Source organism: Triturus cristatus, chromosome 1_1 (genome assembly GCF_964204655.1).
Source record: "Triturus cristatus chromosome 1_1, aTriCri1.1, whole genome shotgun sequence".
Taxonomy (NCBI): domain Eukaryota; kingdom Metazoa; phylum Chordata; class Amphibia; order Caudata; family Salamandridae; genus Triturus; species Triturus cristatus.
In genome coordinates, this window is record NC_140579.1 from 282,446,334 (window position 1) to 282,465,505 (window position 19,172).

Sequence of the window (19,172 nt, forward strand, 5' to 3'; positions counted from 1 at the left end):
GGGCAACCAGGCCGGAGGCGCAGTGGTCGCTGACCAGGTGCGTGCGGGTTCCCCTTAAGAGGGGAGTCGGGAGGGCGGGTCAGCTGGGAGGCGGGGTCGCGTCCACCAATGGACTGGCAAGGGGGCGGGGCCGCGGTCAGGAAGCGGCGGGAAACTGGATCGGGTTGGGCGTGCGGCCCTCCGGTGGCTGGGGCGCCGCTCTCGGCGTCGAAAGAGACTGGAGCAGCAAGGGTCTCAGGAGCAGGATCGAGGAGCAGCGAGGGGGCAACCAGGCTGGAGGCGCAGTGGTCGCTGACCAGGTGCGTGCGGGTTCCCCTTAAGAGGGGAGTCAGGAGGGCGGGTCAGCTGGGAGGCGGGGTCGCGTCCACCAATGGACTGGCGAGGGGGCGGGGCCGCGGTCAGGAAGCGGCGGGAAACTGGATCGGGTTGGGCTGGCGGCCCTGCGGCGGCTGGGGCGCTGCTCTCGGCGTCGAAGGAGACTGGAGCAGCAAGGGTCTCAGGAGCAGGATCGAGGAGCAGCGAGGGGGCAACCAGGCCGGAGGCGCAGTGGTCGCTGACCAGGTGCGTGCGGGTTCCCCTTAAGAGGGGAGTCGGGAGGCGGGTCAGCTGGGAGGCGGGGTCGCGTCCACCAATGGACTGGCGAGGGGGCGGGGCCGTGGTCACGAAGCGGCGGGAAAATGGATCGGGTTGGGCGGGCGGCCCTGCGGCGGCTGGGGCGCCGCTCTCGGCGTCGAAGGAGACTGGAGCAGCAAGGGTCTCAGGAGCAGGATCGATGAGCAGCGAGGGGGCAACCAGGCCGGAGGCGCAGTGGTCGCTGACCAGGTGCGTGCGGGTTCCCCTTAAGAGGGGAGTAGGGAGGGCGGGTCAGCTGGGAGGCGGGGTCGCGTCCACCAATGGACTGGCGAGGGGGCGGGGCCGCGGTCAGGAAGCGGCGGGAAACTGGATCGGGTTGGGCGGGCGGCCCTGCGGCGGCTGGGGCGCCGCTCTCGGCGTCGAAGGAGACTGGAGCAGCAAGGGTCTCAGGAGCAGGATCGAGGAGCAGCGAGGGGGCAACCAGGCAGGAGGCGCAGTGGGATGCTGCATATTCGTTGCTGCATATTGAGAAGTTGGAGCCTTTGCCTTTCTCTGTTGCCGAGTTGAATTCTGCTGTGTGGCTTGTACATGGGTTGATCGCGTTGCCTTTTCCCCTGTTCGAGTTTAGTTCATGCATGAAACATTGTGCTCTGGGCGGGTATGGACGGCTGGGTGCTGCCTTCCTGCATGAAGTTTGGTCACTCCCTTTCACGTGCAGATGCGTGAGGGACGGCAGGGAGGTTTGCTTGAAGGGTGGGGAGTGCGCTTCCACTCCGGATCATTTTGTTGTGTGTGGGCACATTTGGTTGCATGGTGCATGTGATGTGCACGCCCCTGGTTTGGCTTGCGTCCTGAAAGGGATTCCTGTGCCAGTTGTTACTCCATCTTTTACGCTGCTTGCTAGCAGTGGTTGTTTGCTGTTGAATAATGGGGCTTGCTGTGGAATGTTGGTGGGAATTCCCTACATTGTGACTGTATCGCAGAGAGTAGTTTGCTGTAATAACGTCCTGTTTCCACCCCCGCATGGCCGGCTCGATGTGTCCATCTGGCCTTCCATTCCGGCCTTGGAGGCGGAGTTCAACGGGATGAGCAGAGTGGGGGCTCTGTTGTCTCTGAGGGAGGTCGCGTTGACTTCGTCCCGGGAAACATTTGTCCTTCGCGTGGCGAGCACCCGCACTGAGGTGCGGGCGCTTTTGGGTGCTGATCTGCCTCTTCATTTTGGGACTCTGATTCAGACTATCTTTAATGCCTCGTCTACAAGTGGCATAGCTCATTTTTTTAAACTTGTGGGCTCTGGCCTCGTGGCCTCTTTTCAAACTATTTTTGGTGTGGTCCCGGCCTTTTTTCATTCTATTTTTTCCGGCGTCTTCGGAGGTCTCCCTTTACTTCTCGCCCTCATGGCTGGAGTATTGTTGTTGGTCTGCGCCCTGCGCTATGGATGCACAACTTGCGTCACACGACAGCATGTCCCGCCTGCTGCATCTTCGTAACCGGATGCTTGAGTTCTGTGGCGCTTTACCGCTGGCAGCTCTGAGCGTGGCTTATGGATTGTCCTTCCGGTTTGCCTACTTTACTTGTGTGCAGCCAGTCTTTCATTGCCTGGATTGTCCGTTCCAATGGGCTCTGGATTTGTGTCTGTCAAACTCGGCGTCTCCTAACCCGGATTGTGATCGGCTAATGAGCCCCTTAGTGGCTCATGAGTTGGACTGTTCTGGTGTCGGGATTATGGCCTGTGCTGCAGCGCATGGAGTTCTTGTAAATTGGGACATCGGAACGGCCGCGATTGACTTCTTGGCGGGAGGCTGTCTTGAGGAGCCCGCTGTCCTCGTCTGGTGCTGGAGGCTCCGGTGGTTGAGGAGCATGTGTGTTCCTTCCCCGTGCTGAACTGGATGGCAGATGATTTTGTGGAGCGTTCCGGTGATTTCCTCTTGGAGGCTGTTGCAGCTTGTTGTGCCTGTGCATTGATGGATTGACTTTTGTACTTTCACTGAGTTCCTCCATGATATTTTTGTCCTCTACATGGTTTTTTTACTACGTTTTAACTTTTTTCTTTGTTTTTTTTTCTTTTCCTTCGAACTTTTTTCACTTCCCTTATATGGACTTATAGTTCATGCCCTTTGTTCCGTTCTATCAAACTTGAACTCTGCGTTCTTGCAAGTGCGCCCCTACTGGTTAGTGGTCCGATCACGGGGGGGTGTAGTGAAGATAGTTATCTACCTATGTACAACGCTAAGTTAGCATAACCGCGTTAAATGTTAGAAAGCTATTTTGCTGCTTTTGCTGCTTTTGCACACGACACTGTAGTCTCATGTTATTAAATTGAGAAATGCTTACTCGACTTTGCTTCACATGAGAACTGTCTGTTGTAAACATCCCAAACAGTGAGCAGCAACCTTGGTATGTACACCGTGTAAAGAAACAGTCTGGGTCGCTAGACGGTGCATGTTGTTGAGTTCAGGTTGATCGGCCCACTAGTTTAGCCATAACACGCACGCAGCTGCAAATACCTTAAAGTCGAGTGCTTTTAATATTGCAGTGTTACATGTTTTCATTACATTCGGAAGAAGAGCGTTCCTAGGAGCAGAGCATAGCTGATCCTGCGATGTGAAATCTCTGAGCTGATATTTACGGTATGGGGTTCCCCATTCAAGCCTAGAGACCTTCTATTAGTCTAATAATACTATTAGTGTGTTAGAGAAAGGAAGGTGGCTTAGATCCACTGTCATTTTAGTATGATTACTCCTTTTATTTTCTATGGTATTGTAACTATGCTGATGGTTTTGATTTTAATTGTTTGTCTGCTAATGTTAGCCAAACTGCTGCATCTTAGGACACGAGGTTTATAAAATAAACTCTTTAAACTTTTAACCGTGTCTTTGTTTATTCTGTTGTGGACTGGTACTAGAATAATTACGAAAAGGTATTTCTGATTCCCACCATTCCTGAGAAATATACTAAGTCGCTTGTTCTGGGTTGTCTATACATTGGGACCGCCGAGTTAAACCTCGGATAACGAATGGGACACTGATGCTGGCCGGATAAGGGGTTCTGGGTTCTGAGGTGGGTTTTTGGTACACCGCAATTCACTGAGGGCCTGGGTTCCTGCGCATAGTTCTGCGCATAAGCAGAATCCCTGCAACATTAGCTGGGTCCCTCAATGCCATTAAGACCATCCTCATGGCATTACTGCCACAAGGCCATGCACCGATGCATGCTGCTTCTACCACTCCATCCACATCTCTGGCCACTGATGTGTCAGTGCCACACAGTGTGGCAGACATTCCACCTCCGGCCCCTGCGGTGTCACTGCCACACAGTGCTGGAGACAGAACACCACCACCCACATGTGAGACACCTGAAACAGCAGAGGACGAAGATGCGGATGAATCTGGCCTCGTGGTCATAAGGAAGCGGTAGCATCCATGTCCGCCATATGGCCTGTTAATGCTTGGTTCTACCCTCAGCATCATCCCTTTCCAATGTCCCCCGATGCATTCTGCGACACTCACCTTGGACCGCGACATGGACAGCCATATTCTGTCTGGTCAACCATGACACAGATATCAGATAGCGGACTGAACTCCTCCACGACTGACATTGACAGAAGGACTCTGGCTGGCCCGCCATGGGCCAACACTGCAAGGTGGGCTTTGCATGGCCCTGAACTGCTCCGCATACAACACTCCATTGAATGTGCATTAAACATTCATTTTCACAACGATGTGTCATGTCTATGATCTTGCAAGTGTGGAGGCATGAATGCATGTAGGGTCATTGATTGCACCTTACATCCATGTTGCTTTTGTTGTGGGACTTGGGTCACAAGGTGACACATTGCCGATTGCGTGCCGGGTGGCGCCGACACTAGAACAGGGAAACACGCATTGGTTACTTCCTTGTCCAGGCCAGAACGGAAGCACGCACACAGCCCCGGGGTCATTGTTTGACACACCTACGCTGGACTGGCATATGCCAGGCCAGTCCACTCCGCTCACGCTCACAGGAAGGGGGACGTCAACGCTACATGTCCCAGGTGATCCCTGTAGACTGTGGTCTGCTTAAACCAGGAGGGGTGCCAAAGCGTTACCCTAAGGAGGTGTAATTCTACTGTTTTCACCTAGAGTTAAGCAAAATGAGCACTCTGGTGGCAGCATACCATGGTCCCGATTCAAAGAACTAATCTGAGACAAAATCCTAAACTTACTACTTTTGGTATTCACAGAAGGCATTTAGTAGCAGTAAAGTTAGGATTTTGTCTTATGTCTGTCTTAAGTCTGCCTTAAGTTTGTATTAAGTCTGTCTTAAGTCTATCTTAAGTTTGTCTTAAGTCGGTCTTAAGTCTGTCTTAAGTTTGTCTTAAGTCAAACTTAAGACAAAATCCTAACTTTACCCCTACTAAATGTCTTCTGTGAATACCAAAAGTAGCACGAACAAGACCCTTGCGGGTATCAGAGACTTTACAAGGTAATTGTAGGTGATGGACATAAACAAAGAAATCATATAAGGTGTACTAATACATAAGTGGAAAATATTTTGATGCAGTTACAGAATGGCAGATATATACGTGACTGTTTAAAAGAAAAAATTTGAGTGAGTGTTAGTTGATAAAACATATACATAAGAATACTATGATTTACAGGCTCGCAAATATATAAGTGTCTCTGTGAAAAGTTCAAGTGAATTTGGCCATGAGAATCGCTTTCACTTCTTTTTTGAAAAATGCCGCGGATGGGTTCTGTCTGGTTTCTACGGGCAAAGCATTCAAAATCCTGGGAGACATTCCTGAGAAGGTACGGTTGTAAGTTGTTTTCTTCTTAGTAAATCGTTGAGGTTTCAGTAGAAGATTGGAGGAGCTCCTAGTGGTTCTGTTACCACCCGATAGTTCAAATTTCTCCGCTAGGTATCTCGGGGTATTGTGATGCAATGCCTTGTGTGTCATACAGGCGATTTTCAGATGGATTCTGACCTCAAAAGGTAGCCAATTGAGGGTACGAAGGTCCGGGGAGATGCCACAGTTCCTTTTAGAGCCTGTGATGAGTCTGGTGGCTGCATTGATTGAGGCTCTTAGAGGGTCCGTCGTCGATCTGGAAAGGCCGCAGAGAGCGACACTCCCATAATCCACTCTGGGGGTTACTAGACCTTGAACTGCCTGTTTGAAGTCAAATGCAGGTATGAAGGGTTTCGTTCGTCTCAGGGTGTTCATCTGGAAATTTGCTCCTTTGTTGCACCGCTGATGTGATTCTGCATATTTAGCTTGTTGTCCAGAGTAATTCCTAGCGATTTTGCAGAGTCAATAATGAGAGGTTGACCGTCGAGTGCTGTTAGATGCTTCATCCACTCGCGTATGATGGTAGGGTTCAGGAATGAGTGAGGTTTAGGTTTCATGAGGGGAGTTTAGGTTTGTGGGATGTGGTGAGTTTCGGGGTAAAAGGGCCTTTAAGTTTCAGGGATGGGTGTAGTTTAGGTGTGGTTAGGGTTTTTCAGGGGGCAGGGATTGGTGATGTTTAGGGGTTATGAGGGGTCAGGGATGGATGGTGTACAGGGGTGGTGAGGGGTCAGTGAATTCAAAGCATTTGCTTGATAATGTAAAAGACATAAATCTGAAATAATGTCCCCTGAAGTAAAACACTGAAATAAATACCCCCGGCATAAGTGGCTGAAAGTAAAATCTGCAACCATTGTGTTTAAACCTTAAATAATAACGCATGCAAAAGCCAATTTTGGAAACAATACATTCTATGAATGGACTCCTATGAAATTGTAAATGTCATTCATTCTGACAAACTCCATTAAACAGTTTAGGTGAAATGGTTTCTCAATAATGGTATTTTTTGTAATCCCATACAACGTTCAACTCCCCCATCCAGAAACATCGGAGACCTGACCCAGAACCCAGGAGAGAATTTACCGCATCGGAGGGGTGCCAGGGATGGTGACCACTGCAACCGTGGCTTCCCACCATCGGGACACAACTGGGCTACCGATGGACACCCAGGGACTCTGAACCAAAACTCTGTGAGAGCAGGTGAAACTGACAAATGGGCCGCTGGAGCCTGGGGAATTTGCTCTGATTTTACACACTCAAGCACGGGACTCGGGATCTTACTAAAGAGCCCCACAGAACTTCTAAGACATGAGCGGGGCTTTGCTTGGATGTTGCCACATGTGAATGGGAAAAACATTCCAGCCATAAACGGAGAAGTGGGACTGGAAGGCTCACACAGGTGATGGGCTTGGCTCAGGAAGGCTGTATATAGTGTTTGCAGTTTGTTGTATTGTACTTTATGTTAGTATGTAAATAATACTTTATAAACAAAAAAGTAATAGACTGGACAATCATTTTTGGGGGTTCCTGAATGTATTTTGAATTGTAAGTCTGTTCTCATCTTACACCTACATCCTCCCGGAGAAGCCTGGGACTGCTCGACAAGCGCTACCAGTGCTGAAGGGGTACTTGACCCAATTGCTTAAAGCCCAAAACCATGGAAGATAAAGCAATGAGACCTTAAACCTATTTAGGCAATAATTAATTATAAATTGGGGGAAGTATTGTTGCACATGAATTACACACACTGCAGAGTTCCATTTTTACTGACGATAGTAATTCCTACTTATTCCAAGTTTTGCTAATTCAATAGATTGCATGAAATACTACACGGTTTCTCATATTTTTTATGGTTGAAAACTCAAAATATTTGCACGTTTCCCTCCCAAATTCCACTAGGTTGGATTTAACCAGAACTAATGGGAAACTAATGGAAGTATGAATGAGACCCACAGAAATAAAAATCGGAGAACAGTCTTTTGTTCAGGCCTGGGTGTATAATGCAGCACGGCCTAATACTTATCAGATGTTCCAGAAACCACTAAATATATAAATACGTTCTATTAAGATGTTTTGCTTTTAATTATAGCTCCATACTGAGACAGTAAGCCCAGGTGACTCCTACCCTATAGCTGAATACAGCAAGTTTAGGTGTACATGTGTGGGAAGCAGGGGTCGAAGTGGGTAAAAAAAAGTAGGGGAACTGTGGGCGGAGAATCCGAGGGCGGGAATAACCCGAGGATGGGGTCAGTGGGCGGAGTTAGAGGCGTGGCCAGGATTGGCAAAACATCCCAATCTTTAGTATTCGTTTGGCATTTCACTGACCAGTTACAGCTTATTATGTTATGTACTTCAACCAATGGATACACATGATTAGTTAACGATTAATATGAGTTATTGACATTAAAATAAATTCACAAAGAGGGATATGTTTCTAATAACAGAATGTCCCAAATATGCCTAAAAATGGAAGCACAAGCCATTTGGTTCCGAGCCATAGAGTTTCTGTCATCAGCAATTTACACAGAGACAATCAATTTTATGTGTGTAAATCACTGTATAGGAAATGTTACATAAGATAAAGGACTACAAGATGTAGGAGTCACATGACAACCACATTAGTAGGCAGTATAGTTTAATAGTGATTGATCTGGAGAAACACAAACTCAAAATTTAAAACTTAATACCATGATTGGGGGTTCTCTTTAATAATCATTATTAATTTCTATCCAAATGAACACATTTTGCAACATTAGGATAATTAAAGGCTTAGGGAAAAAACCATAAAGCTCTAGTTTATACCTTGCAGTTTGCTTGCAGCTCTTAGATGAAAGTTAATAGCTCACTGTTCTTTGTTAAGTTTTTAACTTATAAACTGCAAGTAAAAAAAGGATCCTACTGACAAAAGCAGTAACCCACTGACCCATTTACAATATGTGCACTTTGTGATGTGCATGGTACATTTTCTTTGCAGCAGGCACATTAACCCTCTGTGCTATCTTTCCATGAGTCAAAACTTCCACTAGACAAAACAACGATCTCTCTCTAGGAAGAAGTTTATTCACCAGAGTTATCATGACATTTTTATTATTGCCGAAAATTGTTGTAGGTCAGGAAGGAGGCAGCAAGAGCTTTTAAAACCATAATTTACAATGCCCCCACTCAAAGTCAGCACCCGTTACAGTCACACTAGTCGCACCGCCCTAGAGCCAGCTCTTTTCAGGGGTCCTGTGACCTCAGTGACAGTCACTGTTGCTCTAGGGTCTGCTACTTCGTAGGCCTGCCCACAAGACTGGAGGTGAACTTCAGTATGGATTATGGTGGGCAAGCCTTCAAGGTGAACCCACACGCCACTGCTAGGGTCCACCTGCTGGTGCTAAGACACCAGGGCTTTTCCGGTTTTGCAGGGCCTTCTAAGGTCTAGCATGGGAATGTGCTCCCTCAGGAGAGTGGTCTGGTGGACTGGTCATGAAGGCTGAACCTGGTTCCCTAGTTCTAAATTCGGCAGCTCTTCCCCCAGTGCTACATCCGCTCCCTCACTGAACACCATAGTGCCCCACTGAGAGAAATTCACACTGCCTTCAACTACAATCCAATTTGACCTGGTATAAACACCTGGATGCAACTCAATTCAAATTACGCACTAGGCAAGAGCAATATGCTGGCTAAAAGAAAAAGTAGCAACATCCTGGAAAACACTCATAGGGAATGAAAGATTAAATAAAGCATGTGGAATGTAAGCAGAAATAACATGGTGAACTCAATGCTTTTACAGTCATTATGCAGAAATCAACGAGTATTTTTGCCTGAAAACTACAGGGCCCAGAAAGGACCCATTTCAATGTACACTGCTTATATGCTTACAAAACGCAAGCAGTATGGTTTCAAAAGACCACATTCGTAAACATAAAGCCGCCGTATACATTTTGTTTTCCAATCCACCCATTAACCAGGTAAAACAGCACTTCACTGGCAAACTCGATGAAGTGACCCTAATGTTTTTGGGGTTTGAATAAAACCAATCTGGTCACTTTAAGAACACTCTGTCTTGTTTTGTTTTTTTATTGATTTTTCATATTATGAACCTTTTATTTCCGAGGCTGCACTTTGGAATAGAAAAATGTAAAAACGGGATTTCCAGCAAAAGTTCTCTTTTTGGCATCCATTTCACAGGCGAACAAATGAACTACAGGAAGAAAGAGAGGGTGAGAACCATTTCTTGAGTCATGGTTTTCTTTAAGTGAGGAGGAGTCAGACAGAGGGAATAAGGGTAAGAAAGAGGGGGGTGGGGGCAGCGGACACCTTCCTTGTCTTGTCTGGGCAGGAAGCAAGAGACGAGACCTTTTCCTTCCCTGCTCCCCGCCCGTCCCCGAACAGCCACTAATGCGAGCCTTCTCGAAGGCCGTGGATATTTCTAACGTCCCGGGATGCATGTTCAAAATAAAAAAGTAGGGGTTAACGGAAGCTATAGAATTAAAGAAGTAGGGGCACGCCGTGCCCTGCCGTTCCTGCCCACTTCGACCACTGGTGGGAAGAGGGCTTCCAGCAGGGTGGCTGAGGGTGCAGTTTCCCTGGCATCAGTTCACACAAAAGGTATATATAGAGAGATGAGCGGGAAGACTGTGTGAGGGAGCCAGAGATCTTGATATGAAAACAAAAAGATCACCTGTGGGAAGAGACCCGATATATGTCAACCAGCTTGTGGTCCTAACCATTCAGGGTTTAAAGGTGAATGCAATAGTGCAGGCTCGTCTACTTTCCTTATTAGTTTTGCCACCTGCCTAGGATACATTAGTGTACCTTTTCACCCTTGTTCCCATAGATTTTTCCTCCATTCACATAAAAAGCTGAGAGCACTTTCACATCATTGTCCACACAGTTGGATAAGTAGACCAAGGAAGCTCCATTCGAAGTGTTAAGCACACCCAGGTAAACAGAGTAATTGCAGGAGATGGATTGAGAGATGCTGGCGATGTCAGAGCGAGCAGGCGGCCCCTGAGTCACAGATCTTCTTGAAGTAAGGTTACATGTTCCCTTTCTGCATCCCTTCCTGTGCTCCGTATAAAAACGGCGCTTCCCACGCTTAAATAACTGCCGCCACACCTTCAGAGGAACGGAGCGGCGGTCACATAAGCTTTCAGCGCATTCTTCTCCCAAATTGCTGCTGATGGCGGTGGCTTGTTCTGGCCTGTGCAGGCTTTCTTCGCGGCCCCGCAGGGCTCCAGCGGCCCATGCTGGTGACGCATCGAGCGGCGCTGTCTGCAAACGGCTCAGCACTCATTATCTAGGAAGAACAAGGGGGCATGTTATCAAGGACGGCGTTAAAATTATCGCAAAACAGTGATAATGGGATTGATAATTATGCCCTGGAGAATTCCAATAGAAGTCCATGTTCACACCGGAGCATGGGCTTCTATGGGAATTCACAAGGGCATTTCCTGCCGCTAAAGCGGCGATAATTTTAACTCCGTCCTTGATATATATGGCCCTTAGGGGCATATCAGCAAGGGCCGGCGATAATTATCGCTCAGCGCTCTTAGCGTGAGGATAATTATCTCCGGTCAACTCTGAATTTTATCGCAGAGATAGCGTGCTATTAGCAACGCTTATCTCCAAAGAGATAAAATTCAAAGCGATAACAGCCAAAAGTGAGATTATCGCGGGAAATCCAGCGATAATCACACAACTTTTGGCGATAGCTTGCTGATAGGGCCTCACATACTTAGCCATGATATCCACCTTCCATAGGATATCATGGCTAAGTCAGTTTCAAAGCAGGCGTAAGGAAAGTAGCGATAACTGAGGTTATCGCTACTTTTCTTGTCGCTATGCTGCTTTGAGTGAGGCTTTATAATAGGAGAAATGTCGCTTAGCGACATTTCTCCTGTTATCCTGGGGAGGAACGCCCACTTCGCATCTCATTAGAGATGCAAAGATGGGCGTTAAGGGAAATGGCGATCAGGCAAGGTTTCACGCGATAGCGTGACCTTCCTGATAAGGCGATAAAATTATCGCTGCTTTTCGTCCAAAAACGGACGCAAAAGCGGCGATAATTTTTTATCGCCTTCTTGTTGATATGCCCCTTCGTTTTTTTAAGGTGTTATGCAGATTTATATAGCGCGAACTCGGCCCTGGTTCACTGTATCACTTTATATACGCACCAGTTATATTACACAGAATGGAAGAGGGAGCACATTTGTGGTTTTATTTGGTCCAAGATAGCTGGTCGGCAAGACGTTGCAATGTAACACATGATTTTAACAACAAAAACAACGTGCAGCATTATCAGAAGTCACTCAATAGCCACAATGGTTTTGAGAAAGCACAACAAAATTTAGAAAAAACAATAATGCCTTTTATTTACAGGACTGACAAACAGCAAACATGGCACAAGACACTATCTAAAACGCCTTTGGGAAAGGCCAGCGCGTTTATGGTTGTGTAGTGAGACTATTTTACGCAGACACACACACATTTCAGTATAACTGGAATAACACCGCAGTATTTTATTGAAAAAAGGCTCGCATCAATATAATGCCACTAAAGTGTTTCTAACTGGGCTTGTCGGAACACTAAGTTATTAAAGCTGTTTACTGTCCGAAAGGAGGGCTTAATTGGTTGATGATGCTGTACTGTGTCCAAGAGAGATCTGGATCGCACTGTCAACGTGCACTTTGCCATGGCATCAACTTCCTGGGCTTCAGCCAATAACCTCTGAATGTTACCAAAATACCATGGGACTCATTTACATAGAATTGGCGTAGGGCAGCGCAGCAAGTCATTTTGCTGCACTGCCCTACGCCTATTCGAAAGGGTAGGAATGCACCGTATTTAAAAGATACAGTACATTTCTGTCCTTTCAGCCAGCACACAAGTTGCAGCCAAGCATCAACGCAGGCACCCTTGCACCATTGCGCAAGGGTGTCTGTGTTGTTGGCATGATTTTTTTGTGCAGAAAGGTGCACCCTCCTGCACAAAAACAATCATGAGAGGCGTTTTCCCCGTTCTATGTGTTCTGCACAATGCAGCACACAAGGAAAGAGGAAAAAACGAGTACAAATGAAAACATTTCTCCTCGCTACGCCTGCTCTGGGAGGCGTAAGGTTTTGGTGCTGCCCCTGGTTTACATGATGTTGTAAATCTTGGGCAGTGTCAAATCCCATGGCTGTTGAATGGAAACACCCATGGCTACACCCATGGAATGCCTCCTTGATATAGAGTAAGGCAAGGAGCACTCTGCGCTGCCTTGATTTACTCACTATCTATACGGCCAAGCAAAGCTACGCAAGATGGCTTTGGACGCCTCATACTTATGATTGAGAGGCCAGCACCAATCTCCAGTGATGCAGACCTTTTGGAAATGAGGAGGGCCCTAGAGTCTTACCAGCAATGTCCTGAGCCCGACCCTCTTCAATGTATAAATGATGCCTCTAGCCAGCATTAACCGCTCTCACGACATAAGCGTCCTTTTCTCTGTCGACGACACACAACTTATTCTCTCCCTCAAGTTCAAATGCCTGCATGATGGAAATCACCCCTGGATGAAGACCAACCCCATATATCTGAACACCCTCAAAACCAAAATTGCAATCTTCAGGAATAGCACTTTACCATGAGTCTGTGTCTGGTGGTCAACAGAGCTAGGACCGACAGTCACACTCACCCCCAGAATCCATGCCAAGAACTTCAGTATTGTAATTGAGAACAACTTTGACATGACTGACCAAATCAACACGATCACCACTTCATGTTTACAAACCCTGAAGATGGTGAGGAAGATTTTCAAAAGGCTCACAAACAGCACACACACACTCATCACAAGCAAGCTGGTCTACGGTAACACCCTCTATGCTGAGATCAACAAAAAAACTCACCAAAAGGCTGCAGACAGGTCAGAAGTTAGCAGTCAGAGTCACTCTTAACCCCCACGCTACACTCAGATCACATCGCATCTGAAGGAGCTCCACTGGCTCCCCATACACAAATGAGTGCAATTCAAACTCTTCACCCACACTTTCAAGGCACTAAATGACACATGCCCATATACCTCAACAATCGCATCTCCTTTCACAAACATCAAGACACCTCTGGTCATCTGCGCTCCTAATCAGTGCTTAATTCGTAAAAACCAGGGCTCTTGTCAGGAGGCTACCACACATTTCCCCTGCTATCCTCCAAATGATAGTAACATAACAACTAATCATCACACGCCTACAAGTGTGACAATTCGGACTATTTCAGGCCCCCATAGCTACAATAATGGCTTGGGCGGTAGGTAACAGTCATTTTCAATGTATATTGAATGAATAATTAACTGTTGTGGTCATCTGTAAATTAGCCAGACCATGCCACTTTGTGACAGACTGTCACAAGTGCTGTTGTTGATAACTAACCACCAGCTCAAATTAAGCACTGCTCCTAATTGCACACATCCCATTCTTATAGAAAATCAGATCCTGCAGTCGAGCCTTCTCCTCCATCGCTCCTAATGAGTGGATTGACCTGCTGCTAGACATGAGCCACCTCCTAACTTCTTGAATTCTGCAAATGTGAAAACATGGGTTTTCGAGTAGTCCCACTGAGCACTAGGTTTTGCTAGGCTCAAACCTATGCAGCACCATTCTTCCCTACCGGGTGACAGTTCATTCTACAAATCTGCATAACCTAACCTAACATACAATAATCTAACCTAATTTAACATAACATAACATAACAAAACATAACATAAAAAGTTTTGCGTGAAGTAGGAATACACCCGATGATGGGTGATTGGAAACACTGTTAAATAGAAATGGTCACTGTAGTAGTAGAATACTTTATTTCAGTTACCATGAGCCATCAAAGTGTACATACAGTAATACAATACAATACATCTCAATAAATAAGTAAATAAGTAGATATAATGGCATGAGCCCAAATCCGTATGAATTTCTTTCCCTGTCTGTGCAACTATAAAACCTCAATAAATACATATTTCATTCCTATGAGTGATCAGTCAATTGAAAAGCAGCTTAAAACTGAGTACAAATGAGCAGTTAATCAAAACATTAAAAACATTAATATTATAAATTAATGTATAGTCCAAAAGTTATATGTATTTAGTTGGTACATAACATATATAAGCGAACTATTTCTTTTAAAATTTGACTGTGCCTATGCCAAACAGCCTGTAAAAGATTGCTGACAGCAAAAACAATAGCTGGAGATGGGTCACTTTTTAGGATGCCATGGGCTACTAGATATTTTGTCAAGCCCAAAGACCAATTGTTAGAAATTGGATTTCTGGTTGGCTAGGGCATGCGCCTAAGACAGGCAGAAACCACCACTCTAGTCAGGGCAAGGGAGTTACACACTGAAGATAACCCCTGGTCACCCCCTTGGTAGGTTGGCACGAGCAGTCAGGCTTATCCCAGAGGGAATGTGTAAAGCTTTTGACAAACACACTCACACAGCAGTGACACACTAGGCACAAGACAAAAGAAACTCCACACATGGTTATATGAAAAAATAGCCTTTTTGTATTACTCATAAAACACATTAGAATGCAATCACATATATAAACTGTGCCACCTGGCACTAGGTATGACTTTACAGGGGATTATATACATTACAGGGTCAATCGGGCTACTGTCATTACCATTAGAACACACAAGTAGTAAAAATCACAACCAGTAACTACTGGTAATATTGCATGTAGCATAAACACATTATGCATTATGTGAGAAGTTCGCCTGGTATATGCTGTCCACTGGTTAAAGTGGGCACCTTGCACCAGTCCAAACGACCCTTATTGATGATTAGGTTAAAGACAACCTTTATTGAAAGCTCTCCTAGTGGTAGCTATGGAGAGCAGCCTTCAGGCTAAGCCTCAAAGGAATGTAAAGCAGCTTGGTTTACCAGATTATAACCTCCTGAATGACCAAATGAAAGGAGAACCACACAAGGTATATATAAAATATATGTATTTATTTCTAAACACTATCTACTAACCTGTTTATGAGATTAGAGAACAAGGCACACAATATTAATACACTAGAACGACAGAAAATAACACAATACACAGTGGGCCCCAGGGGGAGAACAAACCATATATTAGGAAAGTGGTATAACAACCACGACTTGACTAGACACAGTGCCTAGAGCACGTAGAATCGCTGGGACCCCAAGGAACCACCCAGGGTGGTGAAACAGGGGACCTACGGGGGACGCGTGCAGTGTGAGAACACCGCCGCGAGCTTCGTACAATCCTATGGGAAAGTCGCCGTTGGAATTTTAAAGACTAAGGACACATAGGAGAGAGCTTTGAGCAAACCCTTTCAAACTTAGAAGGTTCTAAGGCCAGCACCCATGTGAGCACCGGAGTACTCGTGTTACCTAACCCAGGGAAGCCGTGTGCATAGGTGTCAAATGATGTCGGGAATCTTCGCCGTTTTCAAAGGCGTGATGCTGCAAAGTGCTGCTGCTGGGAAGATGAGAAGTGTCCGGTATGATCCACACCTGGATTGGAGCTGAGAAGAACCTGAAAGCAGAGGGGACAGAGTCTGGGTCACTTCAGGGTGACCAGGGGCACGATAGACCAATGCCCACCAATGTCGGGTGTTTCAGGTGAGATGAGGTGAAGCTTGACTATGCAGTCACGGGGACCAGGAGACATCGACGATGACCAAAGTCCGCAGGTGAGCTCTCCCACAAAGGATGTAGAGTGCTGAGGGGTCAGTGTCCGGATTGGAGACCAACAAGCCTTGGCAACTGCAACCTATGCGGTTAGAGAAAAGATGCTTCGGTGTGGACCAGAAAGGTCCTGGGGTTTCCCCAAGCAATGGAGAGTCAGGGCACGTCTGGAGCAACCAGGAAAGCCCACTGAAAGTTAAAGTTCCCTTCTCAGGGACCAACACGGACCAGGGATCGCGAAGGGACCTCGAGAGGAATCACAAAATACCAGCCCACGGAACACTCGTGGAGTGTAGGCTGATAATCTTCAGTGAAATCACTGCTCTGGGTTTGGACTACAAGTAGCCCAAAGCACAGCCTCAGGGATCCCCAAAAAGCGTATGCTGCTGCAAATGTGCACGGTGTCCAGGGGTACGGGTTGCACGGTCCCCACGAGGGCTGAGAGTCTCAGGTTTACTGAGAGCACTGGTCGGCCTCGGGAGAGCTTGGGAACACACCTCCTGTGTTGCAAAATCTACGGGGTCCTTCAGGAGCATGTGTAGATGCAAACCGGTCAGATGCGTTTCAGGTGCCTGCCTTGCAGGGCAGTAACTCCTTTACTCCAAGGGAGATTCTTCGGTCATCCAATGTAGTGTAGATAGTTGAAGAATTTGGTTTCTGTAGCAGAGTTTCTTCCAGGTAAATCCAAAGTCCTGTAGCCAGGGGTTCCTTCATTATAGCCAAGGAAGGGGTGGGACAAACTCTGGGGACCCACCTGTGGGAGGGTCAGGACAGAGGGGTGGCTACACCCATGTCCTTTGTCCAGTTTCGCGCCAGAGCAGGGGTTGATAGCCCCTGCAACCGGCTTGAGCTGGACTATGCATAGGGACACCAAATGTGCCCCCAGTGCAGACATCAAAGCACTCTCAGAGTGCACCCACCCAGCCCCAATACACTAAAGCCTGTCTGGGAGGTGGTCACACCTGCCTGTGACAGGAAACCTATTGTCGGAGTTTCGTCCAGCTGCAGGAGGGCAGACTCGTGTCTGTGGCTGGCAGCATCCATTTTGTGATGCCAGGGTCTGTAAAGCTGGTACCGGGTGTACCGGTGCTGTCATATTCCTCCCTCTAGTAGGGTGGAATCATACCTCCCACACCAGTTACTGGTGTGGATGTATGATTCCAAGGTGTTTGACACCAAACACAACATGTTTTCATGCAACCGTTTTAAAGTTAGCATTTATCGCGAGGTTATAATGCACTTAAGTATATATGTTTGGCTGCATCACAAACAACCCCGGAATATAGATTCCGAAAGCTGCAGAGGGGCTCTGCTCATGCATGGGAACCCTCTCACATAAAACCCAGCACCCTGCCTTCAGGATTGATAAGGCCTGCCATAAGGGTGACTGATAGGTTTATATGTGCAGTGATAAGGTTAGATATAGTGAACCTATATCTAAGTAAGGGGTGCATGCACCACCTTACACAGGCTGCTGTAGCAGACCTGTTGTGTCATTTTGAATGGCCTCCCAGGGGTACCATAATAAATGCTGCTGCCCCTGAGAGGCCTCTGGGGTACCTATGCCCTTTGTATATAGTATACCATATACTAGGGGCTTTAAGGGTACCCCAGAATCCAATCTGGAGTGTACCTAAAGTACATGAACAACCAATTTAGGGAGAAAGCAGATAGACTGGGGTCCTGATTAGCAGGATCCAAGTCAAACTAAGTTGAAAACCAGCAAAACACCAGGCAAAAAGTGGGGGTAACTATGCAGTCAGATTCCACCTTCCTACATAACCCCCCATACAAAAGGAGATAAGTCTAACCTCGGCCAGTTGAGCCTTTATTGACTAAGTGGCCATATAAGGAAGATCCTGCACTAGCATGCATACCCCCTGTCTTGTGGTCCACTAGGTAGTCCCTACACCTAAGGGTATAGGGATGGTCTCCAAAAGTTGGAGTTTCTACCTGTAGTGTGTTTTTGGCAAAGTAAAAGGCTGGTGGGGTGTCTGAGTAGAGAAGTGAGGCCCTAGTAAAGTTGGTCCCAGCTTCCTCAGATCACATGGAGGCCTTTCTTTCCATGACTGAGTTGTATCTGGCCCTAAGGGTCAACCTCTGGCTGCCTACAGCTGGGAGTTTGGTCCCTTTGGTTAGAACACTGGGGGGACATGGTAGGTTTGGAACCACTTGGTCCCAGGTTCGCCTTTGCCCAACAGAGTCCATCTGGGGGTGGTCCCTATTCAATGTTAAGAGGGATCCCTTAGGGTGTTGAGGAAGTTTCACCTGGCTAGGGCTACTAGACTGGGTGCCCCTAATCTGTTGCTGCGGGGTTCCTCTGGGCAGTGGGCCTTTAGGGGTCCACTGACCTCCCTGACTTCTGCAGCCCTAGGCTGATTAAGGTTGGGTAGAGAGGGGCAGGTTACCTGCTCCAGACTGGGTACCACCTTGGAAGGGCCCCCTGCCATCAGGGGTGTTGCCAGGACAGGCCTGGCCACCTCTGGGGCAGTTCCTTCACTAGAGGTAGCATCAGTTCCCTGAGGAGGCTGACCCTTACCTATAGTCTGGGGGGAAGAAGACTTTTCTTCAACCCTTGTGCTCTCTTGTGGAGTAGAGTGGGCCATTCGTTCATGCTCCATCACTCCAAAACTTTCCTTGGGTTGGGCTGTGGCCCTCAGAGCCCCACCAACTCTCTCAGGTAGGCCTAACATTCTCAAATGGGCCTGGTATTCAACTTCAGCCCAGGCTGACATTTCCAGATCATTAGCCAATGGGCCATTTACAGGTAAGTTTGGGGGCACTGCCACTGTCTTTGGGCCAGTGACCCCTGCCCAGCTGAGATTGACCATGGCCATGGGATGATCTGTCCTGACACCATCAATGTTGGTCACCTGGTGCTTGAACTCAGGTAAAAGCTGTTGAGGGGGTACTAGCTTCATTGTCACTAGCCCCTGTGTCCCAGAATGCCAACACCTTCTGACCATTGATTAGTGGCTCCTGTCTGTACTTGCCCAAGGAATTGGGGCTGACAGTAAAAGTGGCAAATCCCATGCCACCATCACAGACTGAGGAGGCCTGTGAGGGGGGCCTTTCTAAATTATGGTCCACCTCAGTACCCCAT